Below are 22576 nucleotides of genomic sequence, written 5' to 3'. Positions count from 1 at the left end.
ATTGTTGGAAAAAATTACAATTTTGACATGCAATAGCCTCTTGCTAAAATAAAATGTCTCCTGTTTTATTGTTTCGACATCTTGAGCAAACATTTCCAAACATTCTAGATATTTTATTTACCTGAAAGAAAGGAAAGTTATTTTTCTAGGGTTTTCATTATTCCCTCCATGTAATAGCCTATAATTTCTATATATTTTTATCAAACTCACGCATATTTATTTATTTGGAAAAGTTCTTGAGTTTCCGCCTTCTGCATTGTATTATTCCATATCTGTAAATGTTTATATATTCATGGATTGCACCTCTGTCACTCGGTCGCATTGTACTTGGTCGCATTGTTGCCATTGTTATCAACTTTCTACAGATGATGCAGCATATTGATGTCCAACTGATGGTTAATGCTCAGTCTTTCTGAATGGGGGCTACTGACTGTTTCGTCAAAATTACACTAGTGGCCTGGACATATGATGAGATTACTAAAGTAGACAAATAATTAGTAGAAAAAAAAACGTCTCCATCATTATGATGTTGTCAAGTTTACTTTAGAGAGATGTCAATGTTGCCATAGCTAGCAAAGTTAATCATAACTAGCTAGCAATGTCAAGCTAAAATGTCAGTGCTCTCCCGTCAATCTTAGCTAGCTAGCTAAAGTTATACCAGTGGTGTAAAAATACTTTAAAGTACTACTTAAGCAGTTTTTTGTGGGTATCAGTACTTTTACTTCCCTACATTCCTAAATAAAATAATGTACTTTTTACTCCATACATTTTCCCTGACACCCAAATGCTTAGCAGGACAGGAAAATTCACACACTTAAGAGAACATCCCTGGTCATCCTTACTGCCTCGATCTGACTGACTAACTAAACACACATGCTTCATTAAATGATGTCTGAGAGTTGGAGTGTGCCCCTGGCCAATCTGTAAATGAAACAAAAAAATGGTGCCTTAATATAAGGAATTTGAAATGATTTATAGCCTACTTTTGGTACTTACGTATATTTAGCGATTCAATTTACTTTTGATACTTAAGTATATTTAAAACCAAATACTTTGAGTTTTACTCAAGTAGTATTTTACTGTGTGACTTTCACTTTTATTTGAGTAATTTTCTATTAAGGTATCTTTACTTTTACTCAAGTATGAAAACTGGGTACATTTTCCACCACTGAGTTATAGGCTACTGCATTTAAAGTCAATCTGGCAACATCACAAGGATGACAAAAGCTTGCCCTACTAATCATTGACCTCCGTTTGAAATGTCATCATGTTTCCAAGCCACATTAATTCACTTTAGACTAATTCTTAATCAGTTCTAAAACGAACGGTTAAAACAATATTGTGAGGAAATGTGCAACCCAGGAATAGGCCTATTGGCTGTAGGCTACTCCTACAGTGAGGGAAAAAAGTATTTGATCCCCTGCTGATTTTGTATGTTTGCCCACTGACAAAGACATGATCAGTCTATAATTTTAATGGTAGGTTGATTTGAACAGTGAGAGACAGAATAACAACAAAAACATCCAGAAAAACGCATGTCAAAAATGTTATAAATTGATTTGCATTTTAATGAGGGAAATAAGTATTTGACCCCTCTGCAAAACATGACTTAATACTTGGTGGCAAAACCCGTTTTGGCAATCACAGAGGTCAGACGTTTCTTGTAGTTGGCCACCAGGTTTGCAAACATCTCAGAAGGGATTTTGTCCCACTCCTCTTTGCAGATCTTCTCCAAGTCATTAAGATTTCGATGCTGACGTTTGGCAACTCGAACCTTCAGCTCCCTCCACAGATTTTATATGGGATTAAGGTCTGGAGACTGGCTAGGCCACTCCAGGACCTTAATGTGCTTCTTCTTGAGCCACTCCTTTGTTGCCTTGGCCGTGTGTTTTGGGTCATTGTCATGCTGGAATACCCATCCACGACCCATTTTCAATGCCCTGACTGAGGGAAGGAGGTTCTCACCCAAGATCTGACGGTACATGGCCCGTCCATCGTCCCTTTGATGCTGTGAAGTTGTCCTGTCCCCTTTGCAGAAAAACACCCCCAAAGCATAATGTTTCCACCTCCATGTTTGACGGTGGGGATTGTGTTCTTGGGGTCATAGGCAGCATTCCTCCTCCTCCAAACACGGCGAGTTGAGTTGATGCCAAAGAGCTCGATTTTGGTCTCATCTGACCACAACACTTTCACCCAGTTCTCCTCTGAATTATTCAGATGTTCATTGGCAAACGTCAGACGGGCCTGTATATGTGCTTTCTTGAGCAGGGGGACCTTGCGGGCGCTGCAGGATTTCAGTCCTTCACGGCGTAGTGTGTTACCAATTGTTTTCTTTGTGACTATGGTCCCAGCTGCCTTGAGACCATTGACAAGATCCTCCCGTGTAGTTCTGGGCTGATTCCTCACCGTTCTCATGATCATTGCAACTCCACGAGGTGAGATCTTGCATGGAGCCCCAGGCCGAGGGAGATTGTGTTTCTTCCATTTGCGAATAATCGCACCAACTGTTGTCACCTTCTCACCAAGCTGCTTGGCGATGGTCTTGTAGCCCATTCCAGCCTTGTGTAGGTCTACAATCTTGTCCCTGACATCCTTGGAGAGCTCTTTGGTCTTGGCCATGGTGGAGAGTTTGGAATCTGATTGATTGATTGCTTCTGTGGGCAGGTGTCTTTTATACAGGTAACAAGCTGAGATTAGGAGCACTCCCTTTAAGAGTGTGCTCCTAATCTCAGCTCGTTACCTGTATAAAAGACACCTGGGAGCCAGAAATCTTTCTGATTGAGAGGGGGTCAAATACTTATTTCCCTCATTAAAATGCAAATCAATTTATAACATTTTTGATATGCGTTTTTCTGGATTTTTTTGTTGTTATTCTGTCTCTCACTGTTCAAATAAACCTACCATTAAAATTATAGACTGATCATTTCTTTGTCAGTGGGCAAACGTACAAAATCAGCAGGGGATCAAATACGTTTTCCCCTCACTGTATTAGTTAGGCTGTCCAGTTATTTTAAACATATTCTATTAGGCCTACTTCTATTACACACAACAACCTATTTGCACATTCCTATTTCTCAAGTTAAAACTGTAGCCTACAAATTAGAAGTCATCGTTTATATTCAAAAGTGATAGGCCTACTTATGTTCAAATAGGCCTAACGGTGTAATGCATCACTTTCTTTTTTGTCTGTAGGCCTGTAACATATTTGTATAATTGTTTTAATGTTGCAAGCACGTTGTCAAATGTTAACATAATCCTGAGCCTGATCATAAAAGTGTACAAATATGCTTGTGTGTTTGTGTGAGAGAGAGAGAGATAGAGAGAGAGAGAGAGAGGTGGTGGGGGGGGGGGGGGGGGGTTAAGCGTCGCGGCAGGGTATTTCGCAGGGACTGGGGCCTGGGAAGCCTAGCAACCCAGCAGCAGTCCTTTGTCCGGGCACCGGCGCCTGTCGCCTGCCTGCCGGCCTCACAGCCTCTACACCTGCGCACAAAGACTGACTAGTATCTGGAGTGCCACAGCTCCTAATTAGTGAGCCTTGTCGCCTTTTCCTTTTCTTTCTACAACGATAATCAGAACTCATTTTAGTTAAAGCCCATTGTTGGCCTACATTCTGTTATTTCGCAATTACAATAGAGATAATCCTCCTCCTCTTGACCCCCGAGTCATTACTAGGAGGAAAACTGTTTGTCTTACACAATTAGTCAATGACTAGTCAATTAGTACCTCACATAAATCCCCAAATGAGTAAAGGGTCATGTCTATGTCCATATGAGTATAGGGGGCAAAAATTCACACCGGTTTTCTGACCCACAAGCCTAATCGTGATACCCATGAGACCCATGCATGCTAATGCCTTCACTTGGGATTTGAGTTTTGAAATAAATGCAGATGAATTTGCTCTACTGCTATTGAGCATTGTTCTATTCTTTCATGTAGGCCATCTGCATGGAATTTGTGGTCCTGCAGACAATGAAAAAGTGCCTACAAGGAAAACAAACCTCTCTAATATTTGTATTATGCATTACAGTATTCTCAGCATGTGTTTTTGTCAGCCTGAGAATATTCATGCAGTTTCAGCTCAGGCTGGATGTTGTACAAAAGTGTTGTGTTGTGCTGGCTGGTGTTTTGCGCTCTTTTATCTCGGAAGCTTGGCTCACCCAATCTCCACTCCCAGGAGCGGCGGGTCCTGGGTGAGAGTAGGCCTATCGGGAAGGCTATAGTGTAGGCTAGACCGCGGTGGCGCACTCGACTGGAGCCAGATCTCCTGACAGAGATAACCTACACACAGGAAGCCCACAGTCGCCCTGCACGAAGATCCACTTATGCGGAGGGAAGAGAGCAAACAACTATAGGCCTACAGCTCCTTTGAACTACGATTAAATGTATCTTCCTTATAGCCTACTATGTGCATTTGTAGCATTTTAACAAACCAATCTTGTAGCCTGTACAGGATTGTTTTGCTCCTTCATGCAGAGAGGCGGCAGTTCTGGCTGTTGCCTATGCATCGCCCCCTCCTGGACCCACAATTCTTCTAGAGGTCTGTGGATAAATGATCATCATGTTTAAGACGGTATACAGACGAAGCTGTAAAGAGTATACTAGAAAATTCAACAGAACTCTAACAGCAAAGGGGATGACATGCAGTGTCGTGTATTCATGGATGCCAAGGGAAGCCAGGCTTCCCCAAATATTTTACCAATAAAACAAACAAAAATTATAAAATAATTTATGTTTCATCTCTCTCTGTGTTTTCATAATTTTCCATCAAATTGCAAGTGGCTGAATCTCACTTGAGAAATCATCTGAGGGAGGGAAGCAGCGCCCCTCTGTCTCAGTACCAAAAGAGTATAACATGTTGCCGCAGTAGCATTTGATTGATTGATGTCAGCAAGCATTTGACCTCCCTTGATTTAAAAAATTATAAAATCATTAGCCAATCAGCTTTGAGCTGAGCTCAACTGTGGGTTGTGCTGGTGCAGCAAAATGTGCCCCCAAGGGAGACCAGTTTGGATTTGGCTTCAGACCAATCAAATCACTTCCTAAGCAAAACATAATTTTCAGAAAATGGTGTCTGTTTCTGGTCCGCTTCTGTTGATGTCCTGTAGTAGCTAGATTGCTAAATTGTCCCTTTCCTAAACCATGGATAGAGATGGGGATTTGGACTTGTGGTTTTGACTTCATTCTCTGTACAGGCCAATGATTATGATGGCGATTCTGATCTAACCATAAATGAATGTGTTGTGCCACTGGCCTGAGATGATTGAAGTTCAATATGTAGCCTAGATGTAGCGTAGTAGGCTCACGTTAACTAGCCATCTAGCTAACTTAGCTGGTTTATTGTTGCCCATGCCAGGAAGTTAGGCTAGCAAGCATTTTAGCTAGGTAGCCTATGACAACAAAAACTAAAAAGTGTAGTGTATGACAGAGCTATAGATCATTTTGCCAACATGAAAGAGAGGAGGATGGCATTGGCATTCAACTAGTCTAAAAGTAGGGTGAGTAAAAAAACGTGTTTTACTTGCGTGCCTACGCACACATAAATCAGTCCATGGACAGCTACAAGATATTAACATTGATTGGACTAAATCACTAAATTGTTTTTGGTATCGTTACGTTTTTTATAGTGTATTAAACTAAGCATATATAGCCTTTTTGATTGATGTTTAAGTTTAAATGGTGCAGGAACAGTGGAGGCAGTGCTCCTGTTGTCTTCGTGCAGACTTGAGGTAACTCCATGGTTCTAAATCAGTAGTTGTTTATTTAGTAAACTGTCAAAAACATTAACTTGCTTGACCATGCTGCAGGTGATATAACTGTTTGTTACATGCAATATTTGCTTTGTGGACTTCACCGGAGAGATGTTGCTCTCGGGTTTTGTGATGAAACAAACGTATGTGTAGTTGAATTAATTCCGCCACTGTGTGACTGTAGCCTTTTTGTTGTCACAGCCTTATTGTATATCATGGTGGCGTATGAACAAATGGGTTATAGAGCAAACAATGCAATTATCACAACGCAATTATCATTGACTACAGCTCAGCGTTCAACACGATAGTGCCCTCAAATCTCATCACTAACCTAAGGTCCCTGGGACTAAACACCTCCCTCTGCAACTAGATCCTGGACTTCCTGACGGGCCGCCCCCAGGTGGTAAAGGTAGGCAAAAACACATCTGCCACGCTGATCCTCAACACGGGGGCCCCTCAGGGGTGCGTGCTTAGTCCCCTCCTGTACTCCCTGTTCACCCACGACTGCGTGGCCAAGCATGAGACTCCAACACCATCATTAAGTTTGCCGATGACACAATGGTGGTAGGCCTGATCACCAACAACAATGAGACAGCCTATAGGGAGGAGGCCAGAGACCTTGCAGTGTGGTGCCAGGACAATAACCTCTCCCTCAACGTGATCAAGACAAAGGAGCTGATCGTGGACTACAGGAAAAGGAGGGCCAAGTACGCCCCCATTCACATCGACAGGGCAGTAGTGGAAAAGGTAGAGAGCTTCAAGTTCCTTGGTGTCCACATCACCAACAAGTTATCATGGTCCAAACACACCAAGACAGTCGTGAAGAGGGCACTATCCTCAGATCCTCAAAAAGTTCTACAGCTGCACCATCGAGAGCATCCTGACTGATTGTATCACCGCCTGGTATCCAAAAAGGCTCCTTAACAGCTTCTACCTCCAAGCCATAAGACTGCTTAATAGCTAATCAAATGGCTACCCGGAATATTTTGCATTGCTGCTACTCGCTGTTTATTATCTATGCATAGTCACTTTACCCCTACCTACATGTATATATTACCTCAATTACCTCGACTAACCTGTACCCCCGCACATTGACTCGGTACCAATACCACCTGTGTATAGCCTCGTTATAGTTATTTTATTGTGTTACTTAAAAAAAAAAAAAAAGGTTAGTTTATTTAGTAAATATTTTTTGTAAACTCTTATGTTTCTTAAAACTGCATTGTTGGTTAAGGGCTTGTAAGTAAGCATTTCACGGTAAGGTATACACCTGTTGTATTCGCCTCATGTGACAAATTAAAATGTGATTTGAACATAGGTTGTAATATGGCTTTTTTATTAGCTTGCCTTGGCTTCCTCAGTGATTTTACCCACGCAATGCTACTGATGATATGTCAGATGCCTATAGGGCAACCAAATGTGAGCTACCATTAAAAAGCACTTAGGTTTTACAAAGATCCTGGCCCTCATGCCTTATGGCTACATACACAGACAGAAAGGGTGAAAAAGCTGATGTGATTCAGAGGGAGTTCATCAAAGGTAGCTCAATGTATGTGCTTTATGGCCTTGTTTCTAATATTAGCATGTAGTGTCTGTCATTGTGGCTTGACTTCTCCAGTATAGAGTCTGAGGAACGATCCCACATTATACTGTCATGTGGCCCTCAGAAAACTACTGTTAAGGCCAAAACATGTGCCTTCGAAAAGCTAAGTCAGTGCCAGACATGAAGATACAGGATTCAAATCAAATCAAATTTTCAAATCAAATCAATGTTTATTTGTCACATGCGCCAATACAAGAGGTGTAGACCTTACAAGCCCTTAACCAACAATGCAGTTTTAAGAAAGAATACCAAAAAAAATAAAGTTATAAATAATTAAAGAGCAGCAGTAAAATAACAATAGCGAGGCTTTATACAGGGGGTACTGGTACCGAGTCAATGTGCGGGGGCACCGGTTAGTCGATGTAATTGAGTGTAATATGTACATGTAGGTAGAGTTATTAAAGTGACTATGCATAGATAATAAAGGGCAATGCAAATAGTCTGGGTAGCCAGTTGATTAGATGTTCAGGAGTCTTATGGCTTCGGGATAGAAGCTGTTTAGAAGCGTCTTGGACCTAGACTTGGTGCTCCGGTACCGCTTGCCGTGCAGTAGCAGAGAGAACAGTCTATGACTAGGGTGGCTGGAGTCTTTGACCATTTTTAGGGCATTCCTCTGACACCACCTGGTATAGAGGTCCTGGATGGCAGGAAGCTTGGCCCCAGTGATGTACTGGGCCGTACGCACTACCCTCTGTAGTGATGTGAGCCATGACCAGCCTTTCAAAGCACTTCATGGCTACAGACGTGAGTGCTACTGGTCGGTAGTCATTTAGGCAGGTTACCTTAGTGTTCTTGGGCACAGGGAATATGGTGGTCTGCTTGAAACATGTTGGTATTACAGACTCAGACAGGGAGAGTTTGAAAATGTCAGTGAAGACACTTGCCAGTTGGTCAGCACATGCTCGGAGTACACATCCTGGTAATCCGTCTGGCCCTGCGGCCTTACTCACATCGGCTACGGAGAGCGTGATCACACAGTCGTCCGGAGCAGCTGATGCTCTCATGCATGTTTCAGTGTTACTTGCCTCGAAGCGAGCCTGGAAGTAATGTATCTTGTCTGGTAGGCTCGTGTCACTGGGCAGCTCGCGGCTGTGATAGTAATAGTTTGCAAGCCCTGCCACATCCAACGAGTGTCGGAGCCGGGGTAGTATGATTAAATCTTAGTCCTGTATTGACGCTTTTCCTGTTTGATGGTTCGTCGGAGGGCATAGTGGGTTTTCTTATACGCTTCCGGGTTAGAGTCCCGCTCCTTGAAAGCGGCAGCTCTACCCTTTAGCTCAGTGCGGATGTTGCCTGTAATCCATGGCTTCTGGTTAGGGTATGAACATACAGTCACTGTGGGGACGACGTCATCGATGCACTTATTGATGAAGCCAGTGACTTATGTGGTGTACTCCTCAATGCCATCGGAAGAATCCCTGAACACATTCCAGTCTGTGCTAGCAAAACAGTCCTGTAGCTTAGCATCTGCTTCATCTGACCACTTTTTTATTGACCGAGTCACTGGTGCTTCCTGCTTTAGTTTTTGCTTGTAAGCAGGAATCAGGAGGATAGAATTATCGTCAGATTTGCCAAATGGAGGACGAGGGAGATGTGGTCTAGAGTTTTTTTCCCTCTGGTTGCACATTTAACATGCTGGTAGAAATGAGGTAAAACGGATTTAAGTTTCACAAGTAATTTAAGATTCACAAGTAATGCCTCAATATCTTTGGCCATGCATGTGGGAGAAACAAGCATGATGTGCCAGGCTCATTTAAGAGGAAGGAATCGTCCTGACCCTGAGCAGCAGCATTCATGTATTATACGAGCTGTACTTGACCACACCACAGACAGAGTTCATGTCGTTAATGGGTGCTGGATACTAAGGTTTTTGGTCAGGATGAGGAGATTGTTTAGTTTGAGTGACTGTCTCTTTAGTTAACGTTCCACTCCTTGCCACTCCTTGTCATTGCCAAGCAGAGTAGGCCTACCGGGAGTGGATTAGCTAAAGAGACTGGTACCCAGGCTAGAAGTAGTTACCTTTGACAGATAAATACTTACTTTTGGTACTATATGACATATTTCACCACTCTAGCTGCAATCAGTACATTAGATACATTGTTTTTGGCACAGGTTGATCATCCCTTGTTGGTTTAAACCTACTGCCCCTGATTATCACTCCTCCACAGTTCTACCAGGTTTCGGTTGGCACTGTGCTGACAAAACTCTGGCTATGCCAAGAAAAGTCCAGTGCTATGCCTCAAAGACTCACACGCCTCCATTTCCTTGCCATCTGTGGGAACGGCTCAGTGTAACCCTCTGCCAGGGCTGGCTCTGGAGTTCCTCAGCGCCACCTTGGTGAATTACATGATCAAAAGCAAAGCTAAGGTCACAGGCACCCTCCCCCGTACTCTGTAATCATTCCCTCTATACTATGAACCGCAGAACCACTCATGCTCTATGTCTATCATTAATGGACATGTGTTCTCCATTTAAAAAAGCCTGCCTCACAATAGCCTGTCACTGAACCTTGCTGTTGGTTGCGTGACAGTGAAAAGCTGTCCTGCATGTGGATGTGCTGGTGCATGGTGCAACACTGGGACTCTGTAATCAGAGATGCAGTCTAAAGAGCATTGCAGACAGAGACTGGCAGCAGACAGCACAGAGGCCTGTGGAGAGCTGTAGAGAGAGTTGCTGGGCAACCGCTGGAGAGGAAGTCTCCACTCTGAGGCCCACTGGTCTTACGCACACACACACCAAGACACACACCAACACACACAGGCACACACACTTTACTCCAGGATGCACCAAAGTATAACAATTCTGGATCATATGTTTTTATAGAATATGTAGCATAAATTGGCATGTTCTCCAGTAACGGTGAGACTCTAAATTCTATATTTACTGTATGTGCAACAGAGCCGCCCAGAAAGGGGGGCAGTCTGCCTTCTCAGAGACACCCTGGGATTGCTGTCCAAAGGCATCATGTCAGAGGAGAGCTCATTAGGTCCATAGCCCTTCCAGCCCCGAGGCTTGGTCAACTGTCAACTTCACTGGAGTGCCTGAGAGATGATAAGGGTGAGTAATGAGGGCAAAGGGGCAGCTAGGCCCCCCACCTCACCCACCCCACCTCACTTCACCCCACTATGGCTACTCAGGCTGGGGCAGCTAAGCCCTCACACCCACCTCACCCCACACCACCATGGCTTCTCAAACTGGGGAACAGGGACAGAGGCCCCAAGTAAGTCACCAATCATGGTGTCCTTGAACACTCTTCTAGAAGACAGTATACTTTCATCCAAACAGCTGCTACACTTTGAGCTTGTGTTTCACAGCCTCACTGGGAGCATGTGAAGGAATCCAGGCTGATCAACATGCCATCAGAATGAGGCTCACAGCTGACTGGCCAGATAGGATTTGGCCCCACTATTTACCTGCTCCAGTACCATAAACATAATGAGAACATGACCCTCAGATGGAAACCAGTCAACCAGACAAAGGTCATGTTCACTTGTAGCCACCTCTCTCCCCTTCTCTTCCTCATCCATGTCTCCCCTGACTCTCTGTGCCCCCGCAATTCTCTATAGGTGCTAACCTCAGGTTGACCCCTACCGCCTGCCCTGCTGCTCCCAACCCCTTCGGTGTGATCCTCATCCCAGATGGCAGGGGTGCTGGGGAAGTAAAGAGACTGAGCTCCACCTCTGGACTCAGAGGCCAACATTCACTTGTACTCCACCACACCACAAGACATTCCAAGTCACAAACAACAGCTAATTGATGTAGCCAGACCTGATATTTAACAAATGAATGCATGTAATGTTAGTCTGTAATTAGAAAACATATAATAGTGTAATCTAGGTGCAGCATTCAAGGGTAAAGATGCAGCATTAGAGCAAATCCATAGCATACCATCAGTAAAGACATTAATAAGGAGGTTTACATTACAGTCTGTGGTTGTGCCCTTTGATTAATGTGTATGGTCTATGATTTACTTCATCATCGCATTCTACTTTAGCTGCTCATATTAAAGTCAGTCATAGAGCAATTGTGTGTACTTGAGCCAATGGCATGCTGTGCTTAATGGTGTGTGTGTGTGTGTGTGTGTGTGTGTGTGTGTGTGTGTGTGTGTGTGTGTGTGTGTGTGTGTGTGTGTGTGTGTGTGTGTGTGTGTGTGTGTGTGTGTGTGTGTGCGAAGATGTGCGTCTGTCTATGCAGTTCTCCATTGTAGACAATTCTCTAAATCCCAAACAAAGTCAACGCATATTTAGCCCTATGGCCCATGCAGATTCTACCAGCTTGTGTACTTCCATTGCATTGGTGTGGGGCTGTTTTATTTATTTATTTATTATTGTCTAATGAATTAAACAAATTAATCAATTAATTAATCAATTAAAAATTTAACTGTGTCATTTGCTAAATTCTTCGACCAATTTGAGTAAATACATCCAATCAGATCAACTTAATTTGAAAGGTTTTATGCCATTCTCAAACCGGGTTAAAATAGTACGTATTCGGCTCCTTTAAATCAGAATGGATCTTAGTACCTGTCCTGTGGTTAGGTGGCCAACTTATCCCACTCTCCCCATCACAGGAACCTGGGCAGAAAGACAGCCAGTGAGCCACATTAACATGAACTTAAGTGAAGTAAACAGCTTGGTGGGATGATGTCTTTGCAGATGTACATATTATATGGGTGGAGGGTGAGCAGGGTGGGGGAAATCTCAGGATGAACTCTGAAAAGCGACTGTAAATCTGCAGATTTACAAATCCACCAGAAAGGTACTTATCTGGCCACTTGCAGCTCACCTCTTGGCCAATGGTCAATACAGATTAAAGGCTCTATTTTAACAAACCTAACGCAATGGAAAATCTTAGTGCTGGCGGTAACGCTATAGGTTCGGTGGTGTGTCAAAATATTTTGGATATTTTCACAACCGGACATATTGGCGCAGTAGCTGGCGGTGGCTGCGGAAGGACTGGGTTTTTATGAATAAACCCAGCCCTTCCGTTGCTTAAAGTTGTGTACTGTCTTTTATGTATTGCATTGTCATGAACTCCAATTTGAATGTTAGTCCGTTATAGCCTAGTTTGTTGAATAGCCTACAGAAACAAAATAACAAAATGTTTGTAGGCCTATCCCATCATTGCTAAATATGTCGAAAATGTTGGCTTCAATTTAGAAATATATAGCATTCACACTGATATAGGGGCTAGGCCTACTGTAAATTGCATTATGTCTGCCATGTCTGAGCCATGGACATGCCGACCGTTGTCAATAAGCAAGATTAAATTCACAATTGATAAGGTTTAAAAAGAGAGTAAATCATTCTAATCAAATTTGAGTCAAAATGAAACAACAACTGGTTTTAAAATATAGTTGCAGGCACCATAATTGCTCCCCGTGGGCATACACCACATTACCAAATGTATGTGGACACCTGCTTGTCGAACATCTCATTCCAAAATCATGGGCATTAATATGGAGTTGGTCCCCCCTTTGCTACTATTCTGGGAAGGCTTTCCACTAGATGTTGGAACATTGCTGCGGGGACTTGCTTCCATTCAGCCACAAGAGCATTAGTGAGGTCGGGCACTGATGTTGGGCGATTAGGTCTGGCTCGCAGTCGGCGTTCCAATTCATCCGAAAGGTGTTTGATGGGGTTGAGGTCAGGGATCTGTGCAGGCCAGTCAAGTTCTTCCACACCGATCTCGACAAACCATTTCTGTATGGACCTCTCTTAGTGCACGTGGGCATTGTCATGCTGAAACAGGAAAAAGCCTTCCCCAAACTGTTGCCACAAAGTTGGAAGCACAGAATCGTCTAGAATGTCATTGTATGCTGTAGCATTAAGATTTCCCTTCACTGAAACTAAGGGGCATAGCCCGAACCATGAAAAACAGCCCCAGACCATTACTCCTTCTCCACCAAACTTTACACCACTCCAGCCGACGCTTGGCATTGCACATGGTGATCTTAGGCTTGTGTGCGGCTGCTCGGTCATGGAACCCCATTTCATGAAGCTCCCAATGAACAGTTATTGTGCTGACGTAGCTTCCAGAGGCAGTTTGGAACTCTGTAGTGAGTGTTGCAACCAAGGACAGACACATTTTAAGCACTACGTGCTTCAGCACTCGGCGGTCCAGTTCTGTGAGCTTGTGTGGCCTATCACTTCGCGGCTGAGCAGTTGTTGCTCCTAGACGTTTCCACTTCACAATAACAGCACTTAGAGTTGACCAGGGCAGCTCTAGCAGGGCAGAAATTTGATGAACTGATTTGTTGGAAAGGTGGCATCCTATGACGGTGCCATGTTGAAAGTCACTGAGCTCTTCAGTTTTACTCAAATCCAAAATAATAACAGGAGCTGGCTAAAATAATGATAAAAAGGGGATGTCCTCTCACTGTTTTGCTGCTCCCATACTTGATATTTGAATAAAGCTTTGTTGATTAATATTTATTTAATCGAGCCAAACCTTTTATTGATAGGCTGCTATTTGGCGAATGCATTGGGCAGGACTAAAAGGAGGGGAGGATATTCTTGGAATGTTATCAAATGAAACGGAAAAACAAGTAATCGTTTTTTAAAAACAATATTTTTAAATAGGATGGGGTCAAAAGCATGATATCATAAATCACATCTCTCGTTCCATGGCACTATGTGCACACGTAGGCCTAAATGTCTTAACACATAACATTTGCACGTCTGTACAAAATACTAGGCTCCTGTCAATTGTATCATTGCCTATATGCGAGGCACATAAAAAAAATAATCAGCGGTTGATATGGCATTATAGGACTGAATAGTTTGGAGGACCGCATCTTTGGTAATCGGACGAGGGGCGCACTTTGCAACTGGGGATGGATAGCCTACTTCATGTAGTATGCAGATATGTCTATTATGAAGAAAAAAAATAGGGCAGAAAACAAAATATTTTAAGGCACTCTCAGTAGAAAATTTAAAAACCCTTTATTCATAGGCTACTTGGCTAATGCATGGCCAGGATAAAAAGACGCACCTATGCCAAGCTGCTAAACCAGCCTTGATTAAGGGGAGGGGTTGCTATGCTTGGTTTTTAATCAAATTAAACTAAATGGGGAGAAACCAATCGTATTTTATGTTTCTAAATACGAGATTCATCACCAGCACAAAAGGCACATCTCTCATTGCATGGGCACTGTGCATCACGGCTGGATAGGCTGCACTTCTTTCTCAAAATGCATGCCATTAGCAACTGCGTTACGGTTAAGACCTGTTTTTGGTGGGTTTTAAAACTTCGCTTTAGCGCTGCATGAAATTGTCACTTTTGCGCTTGTTTTTAAGGACACACCTCAGATATTGCCATCCTTCCCACCTCAGCGGAAGCGAGCTGATGTTAGACAGGGCCCGGTTTCCAAAAAGCATCTTAAGTTCATCGCTAGAACCTTCGTAGGAGCGTCGTTAAATCTCTGAGCTGTTTAAAAAAACACATAGTTTTTAACATTGCACTTGAAAACGCTCGTAATCTAACGCCTACCTCAGACCACTCGTAGAACAGCTAAATGCGTCGATAGATACTTTTTCGCCCTTCATAATACATAGAAGATCATGGTTTATACGCCTCTCTGTGACCACCGATAACTTCAGAACAAAGTTGACTACAAATGCAAAGTTGCCAATGTCTTTGCAATTGATTCAAACCAGCGACGTATAAAAAGATGCTTCAAATTAATTAAAACTGAGATTACTGCATTAAAATACAAATACAGTAGGCATATTTCAATCATATTTAAATACATTTAATGTTCAATCAATTTAGTTATATTTCGCTACTTGTAGGCTACTGTCTGTAGTTTGTGTCAATATATATGTATTTCATGATGTGTAGCCTACCATGTGCGCAATGATGTGCCAAATCTTGATTTAGTGCATTATTAAAGGGTAAGGATTAGAATAAACCGCCTCAATATTTGCCGCCATAGGTGATAATATCTTTCTAGGAGCTGATTCGTCATCAGTATTGTGGAATAATTATAATGTTGAAGTAAGATTTTAATGGAGAAAGCTGATCCAAGAGCAGCGTTGCCTTTCTTTCGATCCTCAGTATCGACACCTGCCTCAACGACGCACTTAGTGAACGTGTTTTGGGAAACGTATGTTACATCTTCGGCCATTGTAGAAAAGATGCATCATTAAAACACTCCTAAGATTAAGTTCCATGGCTATCGGGAAACCAGGCCCTGGTAAATAGCCGAACCTTGCGTAAGGGGTGGAAAAGGCCTGTGCCCCAGTTGGCAAATTGCTAACTAACGTGCGTTTGACACACGCAAACTAACCTGCACATCCTTAGCACCAGCCGAAAATAGAGCCACAAGTGTTAATTTGATAAATACAGAATGGCAGGGATTGGATGCATTGCCTTGATGAATGACAGACTGCTACAAGGGATCAGGGCAGCAAAAGATGATTATTTGGATGAAGAGAGACGACAAAGTGCTCTGGTCATCATTGTTTCGTAGCTAAGCTCTCTTTAGCCTGGTAAATCCCATTATGTTAAGTCCAAGATCTCCTCTGCAAATAAAACAAAAACTAAAGTAGTAAAGAAGCTTCTATTAGATAACGATGCAGAGTTACCTCTGGACAGGTTTGAAGAGGTAAGTGTGCAATACAGAGAAACAACCAAGAGCTTAAAGGGAAATTTCACCACCACTTTCACTGTATAAGTCAACTAATATGATATTAACATACAATATGTGTAATAAAAATCGATAATTTCCTCACTACACGCAAATACAAGCATTTCTGCATCTCACCAGTAGAAAAGGGCCATCTACATTTCCTGGTTGTAAGCAAATCACAATATCCAGAATTTAAAATCAAATAAAATCAAATAAAAAAAATATAATGCCACATGCCGGAATACAACAGGTGTAGACCTTACAGTGAAATGCTTACTTACAAGCCCTTAACCAACAATGCAGTTTTAAGAAAAATAAGTGTTAAGTAAAAAATATATAAGTAAAAAAAATAACAACAATGCAGTTTTAAGAAAAATAAGTGTTAAGTAAAAAATAAATACGTTTAAAAAAAAAATGCAAATAGTCCGGGTAGCCATCATTAGCTGTTCAGGAGTCTTATGGCTTCGGGGTAGAAGCTGTTAAGAAGCCTTTCGGACCTAGACTTGGCACTCCGGTACCGCTTGCCGTGCAGTAGCAGAGAGAACAGTCTATGACTAGGGTGGCTGGAGTCTTTGACAATTTTTAGGGCATTTCTCTGACACCCCCTGGTATAGAGGTCCTAGATGGTAGGAAGCTTGGCCCCAGTGATGTACTGGGCCGTACGCACTACCCTCTGTAGTGCCTTGCGGTCGGAGGCCGAGCAGTTGCCATACCAGGAAGTAATGCAACCAGTCAGAATGCAGAATGCTCTCTGTAAAACCTTTTGAGGATCTGAGGACCCATGCCAAATCTTTTCAGTCTCCTGAGGGGGAATAGGCTTTGTCGTGCCCTCTTCACAAATGTCTTGGTGTGTTTGGACCATGATAGTTTGCCGGTGATGTGGACACCAAGGAACTTGAAGCTCTCAACCTGTTCCACTACAGCACCGTCGATGAGAATGGGGGAGTGCTCAGTCCACTTTTTTTTCCTGTAGTCCACAATCATCTACTTTGTCTTGATCACGTTGTGGGAGAGGTTGTTATCCTGGCACGACACGGCCAGGTCTCTGACCTCCTCCCTATAGGCTGTCTCATCATTGTCGGTGATCAGGCCTACCACTGTTGTGTTGTCGGCAAACTTAATGATGGTGTTGGAGACATGCCTGGCCATGCAGTCATGGGTGAACAGGGAGTACAGGAGGGTACTGAGCACGCACCCCTGAAGGGCCCCCGTGTTGAGGATCAGCGTGGCAGATGTGTTGTTACCTACCCTTAACACCTGGGGGCAGCACGTCAGGAAGTCCAGGATCCATTTGCAGAGGGAGGTGTTTAGTCCCAGGGTCCTTAGCTTAGTGATGAGCTTTGAGGGCACTATGGTGTTGAACGCTGAGCTATAGTCAATGAATAGCATTCTCACGTAGGTGTTCCTCTTCTCCAGGTGAGAAATGGCGGTGTGGAGTGCAATAGAGATTGCATCATCTGTTGATCTGTTGGGGTGGTATGCAAATTGGAGTGGGTCTAGGGTTTCTGGGATAATGGTGTTGATGTGAGCCATGACCAGTCTTTCAAAGCACTTCATGGCTACAGACGTGAGTGCTATGGGTCGGTAGTCATTTAGGCAGGTTACCTTAGTGTTCTTGGGCACAGGGACTATGGTGGTCTGCTTGAAACATGTTGGTATTACAGACTTGAAAATGTCAGTGAACACACTTGCCTGTTGGTCAGCGCATGCTCGGATTACGCGTCCTGGTAATCCGTCTGGCCCTGCGGCCTTGTGAATGTTGACTTGCTTAAAAGTCTTACTCACATCGGCTACAGAGAGCATGATCACATAGTCATCCTGAACAGCTGATGCTCTCATGCATGCTTCAGTGTTGCTTGCCTCGAAGCGAGCATAGAAGTGATTTAGCTCGTCTGGTAGGCTCATGTCACTGGGCAGCCTGCCACATTCGATGCGCGTCGGGCTAGCGGGATTTCTTATAAGCTTCCGGGTTAGAGTCCCGCTCCTTGAAAGCAGCAGCTCTACCCTTTAGCTCAGTGTGGATGTTGTCTGTAATCTATGGCTTCTGGTTGGGGTATGTACTTACGGTCACTGTGGGGACGACGTCATCGATGCACTTATTGATGAAGCCAGTGACTGATGTGGTGTACTCCTCAATGCCATCGGAAGAATCCCGGAACATATTCCATTCTGTGCTAGCAAAACAGTCCTGTAGCTTAGCATTTGCGTCATCTGACCACTTCCTTATTAACCGAGTCACTGGTGCTTCCTGCTTTAATTTTTTAGCAGGAATCAGGAGGATAGAATTATGGTCAGATTTGCCAAATGGAGGGCGAGGGAGAGCTTTGTACGCATCTCTGTGTGTGGAGTAAAGGTGGTCTAGAGTTTTTTTTCCCTCTGGTTGCACATTTAACATGTTGGTAGAAATTAGGTAGAACGAATTTAAGTTTCCCTGCATTAAAGTCCCCGACCACTAGAAGCGCTGCCTCTGGATGAGCGTTTTCCTGTTTGCTTATGGCCTTATACAGCTCATTGAGTGCAGTCTTAGTGCCAGCATCGGTTTGTGGTGGTAAATAGACAGCTATGAAAAATATTGATGAAAACTCTCTTGGTAAATGGTGTGGTCTACAGCTTATTATGAGATACTCTACCTGAGGCGAGCAAACCTGAGTTCCTTAATATTCATAGCAATTTCAGGTCATGGTACCACCCCTGTCGAAGTCGATCCCATTTGAGAATGGATGTCAACAGCTGCCACTTGTTCATAGAACATCAGCTTGCGAATAATTACTTATTTTTTATTTTTGTGTCGACAACATCTGTAAAGTTTAGTCATGGTGTGGTGCTCAGTACATGGATGTGCAAACTACAAGCAAGCACAGGCTGCTGGGGTAACAATTTAATCAGTTACCTTGCTAAGAAGAAAAGCAGAGGTAACGCAACTAACTTAGCTAGCTAACTAGGTAGCGAACTACATTTGTTTATCTAATCCAAAATCTAGCTGGATAGCATTCATAATACGCTGGCTAGACATTCCAAAGCAAATCAAAGCAATTTCTCGCGATGTGATTTGTTGTCGTAGTTGGTGTGTTTATAAGTAAGCTAGAACTTCTACTGTAGTTATCTGTATTATGGAGGCTTAGTTGATTGTTTATGCAAAGCATGAAGTCTAAATTGGAGAAAAGCAGAGTTATTAGTAAGGGGGGGATGGTGTGGGTGGGTATTGTGTGTGTGTGAAGGTTAGTCATCATGGTGGCTATAGTACTGTGTTTGAGTGTGTATTGATGGGGACAAATTAGTAAATGTTGGCTAATCACTGACTAGTGTATGACTTACAGACTAATCCTGCTGCTGATGATGATGACCTTGACCACAGCTTTAGTAGTACAGATCCTGTAGACCCATTGGATGAAAGCTTTCAGACGAGAATAAGCTCAAGCTCAACATCATCTGACTCGGGAAGAGGAAAAGACTGCACAGAGCTGGCAAGAGCCAAAGTACATAGTCTGTGTCAAAGGTCATGGAGCTCGTGAAGTTCTGCCAGACCAGCTGCCATTGCCCAACACAAGACGAGGTTCACCAGCTGAAGAAAATTCCCTACCCTTCCTGGAACATTCAGCCAACACAACATCCAGAATGCATAGTATGCTCACAACTGCATTTTGGTATAAATATTGCTAGCTCTTGTACAAATGTTTATGTTTATAATGGAGTTTCATATCAAATGTTTTATAAAATATGTTTTACAAATGTACACTACCGGTCAAAAGCTTTAGAACACCCACTCATTCAAGGGTTTGTCTTTATTTTTACTATTTTCTACATTGTAGAATAATAGTGAAGACATCAAAACTAGGAAATAAAACATATGTAATCATGTAGTAACCAAAAAAGTGTTAAACAAATCAAAATATATTTTATATTTGAGATTCTTCAAATAGCCACCCTTTGCCTTGATGACAGCTTTGCACACGCTTGGCATTCTCTCAACCAGCTTCATGAGGTAGTCACCTGGAATGCATTTCAATTAACAGGTGGGTCTTCTTAAAAGTTAATTTGTGGAATCTCCAAATTGGAGATTTTTGGTTGCAACCGCTGTGTCTTTGTGAGACGCGGTGTGGGTGAACGGATGATCTCCACATGTGTATTTCCCACCATATAGCATGGAGGAGGAGGTGTTATGGTGTGGGGGTGCTTTGCTGGTGACACTGTCTCTGATTTATAAAAAATTCAAGGCACACTTAACCAGCATGGCTACCACAGCATTCTGCAGCGATACGCCATCCCATCAGGTTTGGGCTTAGTGGGACTATAATTTGTTTTTCAACAGGACAATGACCCAACACACCTCCAGGCTGTGTAAAGGCTATTTTACCAAGAAGGAGAGTGATGTAGTGCTGCATCAGATGACCTGGCCTCCACAATCCCCCGACCTCAACAAAAATTGAGATGGTTTGGGATGAGTCAGACCGCAGAGTGAAGGAAAAGCAGCCAACAAGTGCTCAGCATATGTGGGAACTCCTTCAAGACTGTTGGAAAAGCATTCCAGGTGAAGCTGGTTGAGAGAATGCCAAGCGTGTGCAAAACTGTCATCAAGGCAAAGGGTGGCTATTTGAAGAATCTCAAATATAAAATATATTTTGATTTGTTAAACACTTTTTTGGTTACTACATGATTCCAAATGTTATTCCATAGTTTTGATGTCTTCACTTGTAAATTGTAAAAATTGTAAAAATAAAGAAAAACCCTTGAATGAGTAGGTGTTCTAAAACTTTTGACCGGTAGTGTACATGATTCCAGCTGCATCAGAAACCAATAAAGTGTTGACTTCAACTTCTCAATCAATTCATTGCGATATTAATTACATGTATTTGCAAGTAACTAGCTACAATCTTACTGCTAAAACAAATGATGCAGGGAGTTGGTGTATCATTACAACTTTCATTTGTTGGCAAGTAAACATGCTTCAATATAATAGTAGATTAGTCTGTCAACGTAGCAAATACGTAGACATAGTTTGTATTCAAGACAAAGTTTATTGGTGAGTTTACACAGCAGTATGCAGGATCAGTTATGGCAATGTATGACATACACTGTATACAGTAGAATAAAAAGATACTACTAATGCCTGTAAATAAGAAAGTTATACAAAGGGAATACTTGCATATGGTGTGTTTGTGGGGTGCAGTGAGGTGTTCGGAGTCACTTTGATACATTTACATTTTTACATTTTAGTCATTTAGCAGACGCTCTTATCCAGAGCGACTTACAGTTAGTGAGTGCATACATTTTCATACTGCCCCCCATGGGAATCGAACCCACAACACTGGCGTTGCAAGCGCCATGCTCTACCAACTGAGCTACACAGGGCCTACAAGGGGATATCGTTGTCATGGACCTTTCACATCTCCTCTTGAATTGCTCAAATGGCCCCAACAACACACGCAGGCAAGGGGATTCGGTGTCCTGTGCCTAGCTTCTCGACACGTACAACAAACTCCCAAAACAATCTGTAGGCCACCAAGCGGTATTGTCTGTAAGAGAATGACAAAAATGCAATTAGACTTTCATGGGCAATCGTTGTGTTCAGTTTTGTATTCCTACTGTAGCAGTATGATGCAGAATATTACACATCTCACAGACACACGTTAGCTAGCTACAACATACATGTATAGTTACTCAAAGATGAGTCATGAAGCCAAAGTCATTCCTTTACTCTTCGTCATCATCATCATCATCATATTTCTCCAGTTTTGCTCCTAGTCCTAATGAGATGCACTGAGGCTAGCTAGCGCTATAACATTTGGCTAAAGTACATTTAGGGTATAGCAACAAAGCTAGCTAGCTTTCCTTGTAGTAGTACTAGCAAGCCCTGTTATGGCTGAATCGATCACAAAATTATACTGTACTGAACAACACTGCCTTGTGTGAAAAGAGAGCTTAGCTATATTGCTACCCAGCTACCAACAGCAAAACACCTTACTTGTGTGTCTTATGTTTGTATGTAAAAGAACATCAAAACCAGTTTCGTAGTCCAGATCTTCTTGGAAGAGGAATCATGAGAAGCAGCCGTTGTAATTATTTCGCTAGCCATCTCAGATAGTGCACGGTAACATAGCTCCCTGTGAACCTGTAGAAACTAGTACCGCCCCCATTTTGAAAAGCCTGCCATCGAGGGTGGGAACAAGGAAGTAGGGCTCCCGTCAGGCTGTAGTCTTTACAAAGACAGGGAAAATGAGTCAACCTACATATCCTGCATTGTCGTAGCAGACAGGAACATCATTGAGACAAGTCCAATGGCTCTATTGAACAAGGACAACCATATCTACTCGCTGCTAGCATGATCGTGCAATCGGCGAAACACAAATGGCACAATAATTGCTATAAAGCATGACTCCATTCATTTTTAGATCAGACAGCATCATTGGTTGAACTCTCCCAGCGCGAAAAAAAATAATATTGCTATGGTGCATAATTATGTCTGAAACACCTTTCCTCACTGATTATTATGTAGGAAGACTTGGAAAACACCCCAAATAGTGTCTAGCAGTGAAGTTTCCCTTTAAGTAAGTGGTTTATGTTCTTCCAGGGGCAGACTGGATGTTATATACTGTA

This window comes from Coregonus lavaretus (assembly GCF_964263955.1).
Source record: "Coregonus lavaretus genome assembly, chromosome: 10".
NCBI lineage: Eukaryota > Metazoa > Chordata > Actinopteri > Salmoniformes > Salmonidae > Coregonus > Coregonus lavaretus.
Note: the sequence above shows the minus strand (reverse complement) of the source record.